The sequence below is a fragment of the Ranitomeya imitator genome, chromosome 10 (genome assembly GCF_032444005.1).
Source record: "Ranitomeya imitator isolate aRanImi1 chromosome 10, aRanImi1.pri, whole genome shotgun sequence".
NCBI lineage: Eukaryota > Metazoa > Chordata > Amphibia > Anura > Dendrobatidae > Ranitomeya > Ranitomeya imitator.
In genome coordinates this window covers 110,409,017-110,417,014 of record NC_091291.1, presented here as the reverse complement: position 1 = coordinate 110,417,014, position 7,998 = coordinate 110,409,017, and the positions used below count along the sequence as shown (strand labels likewise).

Genomic DNA, 7,998 nt, shown 5'->3' with positions numbered 1-7,998 from the left:
GGCACTGACTGCGGGGAGTAAGGAGCGGCCATTTTCTTCTGGACTGTGCCCATCGCTGATTGGTCGTGGCTGTTTTGCCGCGACCAATCAGCGACTTGAATTTCCATGACAGACAGAGGCCGCGACCAATGAATATCCGTGACATAAAGACAGAAGGACAGACAGACAGACGGAAGTGACCCTTAGACAATTATATAGTAGATGATTGTCACTGAGCCCACACCGTCAACATTAATTAAATGGGTGTAATACACAACCATGTTCCTTCTGCAACTGTCAGGATCGGAAGTGACTCTGATCCAGGCAGATTAATCCCTTAGAAGCTATGCTCAATAGCCACAGTTGCAGATATGATTTTATCCCTCTGAAATGGTTCAGAGTTTGAAAGAAAATATTGTTTGAAGATCCACCCAGGGATCATAGCGGGAGATGAGTCTTGTCCAGCACCACCCTTGGCCGGCTTCTCCCTGCACCACTTTACTTGATTGGTAGATCTCTTCCTTGTCTCTATGTAGACAGACCTTTTAAACCATATTTATTTGACTCACTAATATAGCGCCATTAATTTTCACAGGTTTTACAGACATAATCATCGTTGTCCCCATTGGGGCTCACAATCTAGATTCCCTATCAGTATGTCTTTGGAGTGTAGGAGGAAACCGGAGAACCAGGAGGAAACCCAAGCAAACACGGGGAGAACATAGAAACAGATGTTGTCCTTGGTGGGATTTGAACCCAGGACTCCAGCGCTGCAGTGCTATCCACTGAGCCAACGTGCTGCACATGGAGTGGTGTGCAAAGAAGCCAGCTGACGGTTCCTTCCAGACAGGCCTGTGATTTGGGCAGCATAAATCAAGTAACTGATTCCTTTTAAAGTATTAGTTTTTTTTAATCCACACAATGAACACCATAAAAAATGGAAGAATTACTGTTTTTCACCTTGCAAAAAAGTCAGAATTATTGTTTTAGGTCATCTCGCCAATCAAAAAATGGAACAAAAGGCAATCAAGCTGTCATAGTGATAGCAATGAAAACATCAATTTATTCTGCAAAAAGAAGCTCACACACCACTGTGCCAAACGAAAAATAAAAAAGTTTTTATGGCAAAATTAAAAGAAATTATTTTTACAATTACCGCATTTAGCAAAAGTAGTAAAAATTGTACTGCCCCTTAACATAAAGGTAGTTAGTTAATGGCGCAAAATTTAAAATGCAAAAAAATCTATGCCCACAATTAATTTCTTTTCCCATCCACCTCGGGAAAAAGGTAATCAAAGTTTATATATGCACCCCAAAATGTGATATTAAAAATATAAAGAATTCCATGAAAAACAAACTCTCATATGACAATAGCTACAGAAAAAAAAGTTATAGTATACGGACTGCGAAAATAGGAAAAAGAAATAAAAATGTGCTTGATCATAAAGGTCAAAACAAGTGAGAAAATAAGATCTTCAGTGCCAATTCATCACTTGCATTTTTTAAGCGACTTTCCTTTTTGATTTCTGATTATCCAATGACAATTTCTGCTCCAAATTCTTAAAAATGATGCATGTGGCTCGATGATTTTTTGTCAAAATCAGAGATGCCCTTATTTTTTATCCTTTTTTTTTTGGCACCATTTAAAAACAAGAGAAAAGATAGCACCATCCTCTAAAATTGTGTGTGACTGCATAAAAATAAAATTGGAAAGAATTTGGACTCCATTATGCTCATGGAGAACCAAATATGCAATGTTGGTGGTGCATGCAACTGTTTTGTCATTATACATCTATTAATAATACATTGGATGCATGAAATTACAAGTTATTGACCTATGAATTCCTAATAAAAGCAATTTATTTAGAACTGAGAGTCCTCAGATCTAACTGAAAAGATGGTAACAAATTGCAAGCTTTCGAGACTACACAGGTCTCTTTATCAGGTACAGACTGATGAAGAGACCTGAGTAGTCTTGAAAGCTTGCAATTTGTTGACATCTTTTCAGTTAGCCAGTAAAAGGTATCAACCACTGAGGGCTCTCAATTCTAAATAATTTTCTATCTACTGCCAAACACGGTACAAAGATACAGTGGGGCAAAATAGTATTTAGTCAGTCAGCAATAGTGCAAGTTCCACCACTTAAAAAGATGAGAGGCGTCTGTAATTTACATCATAGGTAGACCTCAACTATGGGAGACAAACTGAGAAAAAAAAATCCAGAAAATCACATTGTCTGTTTTTTTATCATTTTTTTTTGCATTTTATGGTGGAAAATAAGTATTTGGTCAGAAACAAACAATCAAGATTTCTGGCTCTCACAGACCTGTAACTTCTTCTTTAAGAGTCTCCACTTTCCTCCACTCATTACCTGTAGTAATGGCACCTGTTTAAACTTGTTATCAGTATAAAAAGACACCTGTGCACACCCTCAAACAGTCTGACTCCAAACTCCACTATGGTGAAGACCAAAGAGCTGTCAAAGGACACCAGAAACAAAATTGTAGCCCTGCACCAGGCTGGGAAGACTGAATCTGCAATAGCCAACCAGCTTGGAGTGAAGAAATCAACAGTGGGAGCAATAATTAGAAAATGGAAGACATACAAGACCACTGATAATCTCCCTCGATCTGGGGCTCCATGCAAAATCCCACCCCGTGGGGTCAGAATGATCACAAGAACGGTGAGCAAAAATCCCAGAACCACGCGGGGGGACCTAGTGAATGAACTGCAGAGAGCTGGGACCAATGTAACAAGGCCTACCATAAGTAACACACTACGCCACCATGGACTCAGATCCTGCAGTGCCAGACGTGTCCCACTGCTTAAGCCAGTACATGTCCGGGCCCGTCTGAAGTTTGCTAGAGAGCATTTGGATGATCCAGAGGAGTTTTGGGAGAATGTCCTATGGTCTGATGAAACCAAACTGGAACTGTTTGGTAGAAACACAACTTGTCGTGTTTGGAGGGAAAAGAATACTGAGTTGCATCCATCAAACACCATACCTACTGTAAAGCATGGTGGTGGAAACATCATGCTTTGGGGCTGTTTCTCTGCAAAGGGGCCAGGACGACTGATCCGGGTACATGAAAGAATGAATGGGGCCATGTATCGTGAGATTTTGAGTGCAAACCTCCTTCCATCAGCAAGGGCATTGAAGATGAAACGTGGCTGGGTCTTTCAACATGACAATGATCCAAAGCACACCGCCAGGGCAACGAAGGAGTGGCTTCGTAAGAAGCATTTCAAGGTCCTGGAGTGGCCTAGCCAGTCCCCAGATCTCAACCCTATAGAAAACCTTTGGAGGGAGTTGAAAGTCCGTGTTGCCAAGCGAAAAGCCAAAAACATCACTGCTCTAGAGGAGATCTGCATGGAGGAATGGGCCAACATACCAACAACAGTGTGTGGCAACCTTGTGAAGACTTACAGAAAACGTTTGACCTCTGTCATTGCCAACAAAGGATATATTACAAAGTATTGAGATGAAATTTTGTTTCTGACCAAATACTTATTTTCCACCATAATATGCAAATAAAATGTTAAAAAAACAGACAATGTGATTTTCTGGATTTTTTTTCTCAGTTTGTCTCCCATAGTTGAGGTCTACCTATGATGTAAATTACAGATGCCTCTCATCTTTTTAAGTTGTGGAACTTGCACTATTGCTGACTGACTAAATACTTTTTTGCCCCACTGTATATATCTTTCCTGTAATAAAAGCAATGTGATGAACATCAGAAGTGCTGTGGTTTACTCCAAAATGTTGTGAGTTGGGAAGTCCTCTCCCTTCCATGAGAATTTGTCTATCTTTCCCTTGGAGTGAACACCACCATAATTTAGTAACATTGGAGGTAATTGTTTTTCAAGTAAGCTGCAATGCTTCATGGACCTGAGTATTACTATTTTTGAAAATCAAGCTTTTTCCCTAACGCCTGACATCAGGGCCGGCTCCAGGTTTTCGAGGGCCCCGGGCGAAAGAGTCTCAGTGGGCCCCCCCCCTTTAACACATACCCTGATTTATGATGCACAGATACGGCAGAGAAATGTATAGTACAATGCCAGATTTCACTTCTTACATGAGTGACAGCTATTGTAGATTCTGCAGTGTATATATACAGGAGGAAAGGTGCTGTGCAGTGTATATATACAGGAGAGGTGATGTGCAGTGTATATATACAGGAGGAAAGGTGCTGTGCAGTGTATATATACAGGAGAGGTGCTGTGCAGTGTATATATACAGGAGGAAAGGTGCTGTGCAGTGTATATATACAGGAGAGGTGCTTTTCTGTTTTGAGTTTTTCTATGAAACAAAGACTTTTCTACATAAACAACGTTGTTTGGTTTTGCGGCCCCAACAGATCTGTGCTACAAAGTAACAGGCGGCTCGAGCATTAATGAGGGACCTGATGCTGAATCCTTTCCACAAACCCTAATGACCCAATTAGTGCCCTGTCATTAGAAGCTCATTAAACGCCTCCCTGTCCCGAGCAGTCATGTACAGTATGGGGGGATCCTGCAGCCCGCCCCCTGACTGCTCCATACCATACACTGCCCTCTGCCGCGCTCACTATTATCCTGTGCATTTCTCCGTCATCGTTACCCCATGTTACACTTGTCACCCCCCACTACAGAGTAGCAGGGCAGCCAATGTCACCCCCTCCCGGACCCTAATGACAGCAGGAAATGTCTGCTCCTCTATTGGGTTGGAACCTGATTTAATCAAGGAATAATGTGGATTTGTTGCCGGTGGCTGCAGGGGAAGGGTTAAGTGATGCCATGTCCATGGTGGGAGCAGTGGCAGCTGCTGGGACCTGGACAGAGACAACCAATGTTGCTGTGACTGCACAGTGTGACCTGGAGGAGAGAAGCTGAGACTCCGGAGCAGAAATCACCCACATGCCAGCACTGGGCAGAGTCCCTCCAGTCACCAGCCTGGGGCCACGGGGCCCCAACATACAGCCCACAGCTCAGTTTTATCCATGGCAGCAGCTCCCCTCCCTCCTGGCATCTGGTTAACCCCATTTATGCGGGTCGGATTGTTATCTTTAAGGTTCAGCAATAACCTTCATACAGATGGGAAGGGGTTAAGCTTCTTCCTACCCCACTGGTGCAGGTTTGGTGCAGCATGCATGTATTCTGGGAGAGCTGGGTGGCTACAGGCTGCAGGCTGCACCCCACCAGCTGCTCCTCCAGACATCACCCACATTTTTAGGCAGCGGAGACAGACTGCAAGATACCTTTGCACTCAGGCACTGGTAGGACGGAGCTCCTCGGAATCTGCCTGATAAACTTCAGCACTGTCTGCAGCCACCCAGGGGGGAGAGCAGAGAATGTGCTCTCTCCGCCCACAATGTCACACTGGCTGCCTTCTGTTAACCCCTATGTGTGCCTGCCTGGCTGCACTGACTGAGTGAGAAGATGCTTGTGTCAGAGCTGGCACATAGGGGTTAAGAGAACTCAGCCAGCAGTGACTTTGTGGGGGTAGAGAGCATGTTATCTCCTGCTCTGCTCTCCCAGCTGTATCTATGACAGCTAAGTGGGCCCCCCTCTCTCCCCAGGGCCCCGGCATTTGCCCGCTGTGCCGGGTGCTGACGCCGGCCCTGCCTGACATCCCCTTAATATCTCTGAAGTACAATGACGTGACACACTATCTTTCTAACAGCGGCCTTCACGTCGCCGTTCCTCAGGCTGTAGATGAATGGATTGAGCAATGGTGCGACAAAGGCATATAAAGCAGATATCACTCTGTCTTGATTCATCGAGTAACTGGACTTGAGCCTAAAATATATAAAAATAGCAGAACCATAAAACAAAGTGACAACTATGAGGTGAGAGGTGCAGGTGGAGAACGCTTTCTTCCTCCCCGATGTTGACTTCATCTTGAGGACCGTTGTGATGATGTGTGTGTAGGAGATGATGGTCAATATGAAGGAACTGACAATGACGCAACCACTGGCCACAAGGAGGACAATCTCATTTATCATGGTCGATGTACAGGCCAACTGCATTACAGGGGGAATGTCACAGAAAAAATGATTAATCCGATTATCTCTACAGAAAGGCAAGCGAAAAGTCAGAATTGTGTGTGTTAGGGAGTTTATAGCGCCACCAGACCATGAGACGGCTACAAGCTGAATGCATGTTCTTTTTTTCATCTTCGTGCCATATCGCAAAGGGTGACATATGGCATTATACCGATCATACGCCATCACGGCTAGCAGGTAGCACTCGGTTCCACCCAGGAGCAAACAAAAGTACATCTGCATGACACATCCCGAGAACAAGATGGTTTTATGGGTTGACAGGAAGTTTGATAGCATTTTGGGCACAGTGGTAGAAATGTAACAGATCTCCAGGAAGGATAAATTGGCCAGAAAATAGTACATTGGGGTGTGAAGAGATGAAGTAAGCCTGTAGGCCAAGATTATAGAAATGTTACCCATTATGGTGGTAATATAGATGAGCAGGAACAAGGCAAAGAGCAACTGCTGGAAAACAGGAGCCCCGGAAAATCCCAGTAGGACGAAATTGGTAATCAAAGTTTGGTTCTTTTTTATCATTTCATCCTTTGAGTCTGAAGGATAAACAGATAATTATATAACGGTATTACAATTTTATTTGCACGTACCTGTTAGCTTCTGAGTTCTCTAGGTGGGGGGTCTCCCCATTTTGAACTAAAGTCTACAAGAGAGAAAGGAGACCTCTCGCAATTGTATATTATAGTTAAGTCATTAGATCCAGTTGACACTCATGAAGTTGGTGGTGCTCGTGCCTAGGGAAGGCGCCCCGAATGAAATCAAGGATAGAAAGACCAGCACTCACGTAGCTGAAGAAGTTTTCAAAAGTTTATTCCACCAGTAGCGTCGAGCACAATTACATTCAGTAACATTAATGACGCGTTTCAGTCTAACTGAGCCTTTTTCCAACTGTAACTGTACATTATATTGGCAGCCACTGTTTCCAGTAGGCGCAGTGTAATGCTTCATTTTCAATGCAATGGCGCTGTAGGGAATTGACTGCTGATTAACAAATGTCCAAAGGTGATCATTTTTGCATTGGGAAACCCTTCTAAACCTTTGGTATTCATTTATTTTTTTTCTTTTACCAATATTACAAAAAAGGTACAAAATACTAACTTGTCAGAGAACCTGACAGCAAGATTTTGTAATGTAAAGTAAAGATTTGGCTGTAATGGTGCAGTAACACAGATGTTCTTCTTTATCGCCATTTGAAGTTTTCTGCTACTTATATTTTGGTGCACAGGGGCTGGACTGTACAATGGGTCTTCTCCTCCCTGTCTGTGATTTCCCCACTCCTCCATCTAACTCTGGTCTATGAACGACCCACCTCTTGTGTTTGAAATCTTAGCAGTCATTCACAGACTGGAGGCAGGTGGAGGAGCCGGGGAATCTCAGCCAGGGAGGATAAAACCCATTGTACAGTCCAGCCCCTGTGCACCTAAATCTAACTAGCAGAAAACTTCAGATGCAATTAAAAAAGAAGCATTGAGCGGTTCCTTTACTAAAGGTAACAAAATAATTTGTTTTGCAGTGCCATTACAGCCAGTGCCAGCGTTAGGGGGATTAAAGAGGGCAATTGCCCAGGGCCCATACTCCCCCAGGGGCCTCCGTGTCTACAACAATAGCTCTACATTATCAATATAATTTCTGATACTGAGACTGCTTAACCCATTCACAAAGTGTACATGTACGGCGCATGTCGGGTCTCCCCCCTGAGCCCACGTCTTCTCTGGCACATGTTTGCTGATTTCAACAGCTGACATGTTCCTCTAACAGCCGAGGGTGGAATCGCGATCCACCCGCGGTTGTTAACTTGTTAAATGTCTCCTTGCAGATCTTCGTTGTTTGACCATTGGCGAATGTGTCATAGGCCTGGAGTGGAAAAGACTAGGGCTCTGGGTTTTGACCGGCGTATCGCACCGGCCCGGGTCCATCTGATTGCACCCAGCCAGCACATGGCAGCCTTTGCTCACAATTTCTCTTGTATATCTGTATGTGT

The 7,998-nt window shown here is 43.8% G+C and overlaps 1 pseudogene; it reads right to left on the bottom strand.

The window, feature by feature from the left end:
- Nucleotides 1-1,983: 1,983 nt before the first annotated feature.
- On the bottom strand, nt 1,984-6,539 carry LOC138652310 (olfactory receptor 5V1-like; annotated as a pseudogene).
- Between the last annotated feature and the right edge of the window lie 1,459 nt (nt 6,540-7,998).